This window comes from Bos mutus, unplaced genomic scaffold (genome assembly GCF_027580195.1).
Source record: "Bos mutus isolate GX-2022 unplaced genomic scaffold, NWIPB_WYAK_1.1 CTG812, whole genome shotgun sequence".
NCBI lineage: Eukaryota > Metazoa > Chordata > Mammalia > Artiodactyla > Bovidae > Bos > Bos mutus.
Genome location: NW_027220288.1, coordinates 23,554 through 26,301, shown reverse-complemented (window position 1 = coordinate 26,301; position 2,748 = coordinate 23,554). Strand labels below are relative to the sequence as shown.

Genomic DNA, 2,748 nt, shown 5'->3' with positions numbered 1-2,748 from the left:
GGGTATCACCTAGGACTCTCACGCTGCAACCATAGCTGACTTGAGGGAGACTTACTTCACTCAGGGACACACCAAGTCCCCCATGCCCCCAGTCTCAGCAAGTCACCTGCTACATGCATAACCCAAATTCCAGCTCTGCAGCCAGCTTGCATGAGCCTGAGCATCCCCATTTGGGAAAGGATAGTGTCCTGGCTATGACAAGGCTGTCCCTCAGGGCCTACCTCCAGACCCCTTCACCACATGTGTTTCTGTCAGTTATCTCTCATGGAAGAACCTTCCTCCCTGAGGTAGTACTTCAGGGGATCATCCCACACGTCATTGCTGATGAGCTGCTGGCAACACGAGCAAGGTCAACCCAGGGCTGACCAGGCCCCAAACCCTTCCATGAGCAGCCAAGAACTCCAACATCAATCACCAACTGTGTGCAGGCCCAAAGCAACCCCACATCAGCAATCCTGTTCGATTCTGGGCTATTGTGGCCTGACAGCCAGTTCAGAAAATTAAGGCTCCTGGTGTCCAGACTGTGGCTGGGGGATCCCCATTCAAAGTCCCAGAACCAGTGGACTGGAGTGGAATGACGTGCCCTGTACCCTGTGGAAAGACAGGGGAGACTGGGGTGGACTCCACAGGTGGATCATCTACACGCTTGCACACCCACACTCATCACCCTGGGAGCCACGTTTTACCAGTGATGTCAAGGTAATACTCCTTAATGATCATGGTGTTCAAGAAGTAGGGGTTGTCCTGAAAGGAAAAGATCAGCTTGCAGCGGGACTGCAGATGGCTCTGCACCTGCACCTGCCAGGATAGGGAGGAGGGAAAAGGTGCAAACTTCTAGGGGCCTCAGCTTGCCTCCCAGGCAGGCATTAACAGCTTCCACGATGCCTCTCCAAAGTCTCACAGCACAGGAACATGGCTAACAGGATCCTCCCACTCCCCGCCAGGTCCCATACCCACCCTTCCTCAGTCTCCCTCACTGACCTTCAAGTCGATCATGTAGCCGAGAAAGTCTTGATCTTGGTGACTGGTCATGATGGAAACTTGAGGGTGGCTCATAATCTGCTTTAGGTCAAGGAGCCATTCAGGGAGCTACATGCCAGGCCAAGAAGGGCCAGGAGCATCAGTCCTAGTCTGGGGTGGAACAAGGATACTGGAACAGGCATCTGCAAGGAGCTGGGCACTGCCTGTTACCCGGCCACCGCTGATGTCATCAGGCTTTGCCATACCATCAGACACGCTCATGGCTCTGGGCCCCTTGTGGTGGTGTGCATCTGAGGTGGTCTGCATTCTCCAAGCAGGGGCTGTTTCTGACCACTACTGTTCTCCTCCAGACCTGTGTATGCTGGGTAGTGGCATGTCACTGCTTACATGGTCAGATTTGCAGTCCTGTGACAATCCGTGTTTGAAAGCAAAGGGGTTTGTGTGTGTGTGTGTGTGTGTGTGTGTGTGTGTGTGTGTGTTGTGTGTGTATGTGAATGACTCACATGTCTCAGCTATATGCCAGGATCACCCACATTTACAGCAATAACTGTGTGCCGATGCTGCTCTGGTGTACCATCTCTGGTCATTCCTGACTTGGAGGCCTCAGGTGCTGCTCCTCCTCAGATGCAGGCCTGAAGGAGACACTCAAAGGCATGGCTGCAACACGTACATATGTAGCCCTGCCCAGACCCTACTCGGCTGGGCCTTTGGAGCTTGACAATTGCCCAGGACCACATTTCCTTCAGGGGACTCCAGCGTCCTTCCTGTGCCCTCGCCCCTCCCCCCTCCTCCTGCTCCTGCCCCTTCTCCTCCTCCTCATGAGCAGCGGACCCAAAGGAGCAGCGGAAAGGATACAGTTATGGCCCAGAAGCCAGGGATGCCCTGGATGATGGCACTCCTCCAAGCCAAGTGATGCTTCCTCCTCTGATGGTTGGCCCTGCGGTTTTGCTCACACTCAGAGCTCAGTTCCACCTGCAGGGCAGCCAGTGCCTACAGGGCATCTAGCGCCTGGTGCTCACTCGGGTCTCCAGGCCTGTCCTGGCCCTGCTCCTCCACCGTCTTCTCCTCCAGCTGCTGGGAGGACCACTGTTCCTGCTCCTCATCTGCCACAACCTCCACCTCTTCCATGATGTCTTCCGCAAGCAGCTGGAACTCCCGCCCGATCCCTGCCACATCTCCGTCCACCAGGGTCTTGCTGTCTTGTACCGCCTCCACCCTAAAGAGGGTGGCCTCTTCACCTGGCGTGACAACTGGTGGTTGCAAGGTTCCAGCTGCACACAGCATCAGAACGGCAGGCCAGCGGGATGAGGGGTGGGGGCTTCTCCCTGAGTACTGGGGCTCACAACTAAGAAGGTCCAGGGTCCCGGGACTCTCCCGACCTTCCTTTGATCGCCTCTCACGCTCCTCTTGGCCCAAGCAAGGTCAGATGTGAAGGGACACGATATAACAGCACAGACAATGGTGCATAATGGCGGCCCAGGCTTCAGTAAACCTGTGGGACCCACTAGCTCTTTGGGGGCGGGGAGTGAGGGGGATGGTCGGGAGGCGGGGAGTGGTGTGTTGGGGGTGGCGTGAAGCTGAGGAAAGGGGTGCTGGACAGCCCAGGCCAGGGTGAACGGGCCCTGGGACATCAGCCGAACAGGCGGGAGCCTAGGCTGTGAGCCACGCACAGGCTCCTTGGCCAAATCTAGACCAACTGCCTGAGGGTAGTGGGCGGCACCCTTATGGACACGCCCCTAGACCGGAGGGCATCTTCCGCGGTTCCTG

General features: G+C 56.7%; 1 pseudogene; it reads right to left on the bottom strand.

Annotated features, from left to right (window-relative positions):
• Positions 1-251: 251 nt before the first annotated feature.
• On the bottom strand, positions 252-2,391 carry LOC138987143 (testis-specific Y-encoded protein 1-like; annotated as a pseudogene).
• Positions 2,392-2,748: the final 357 nt, after the last annotated feature.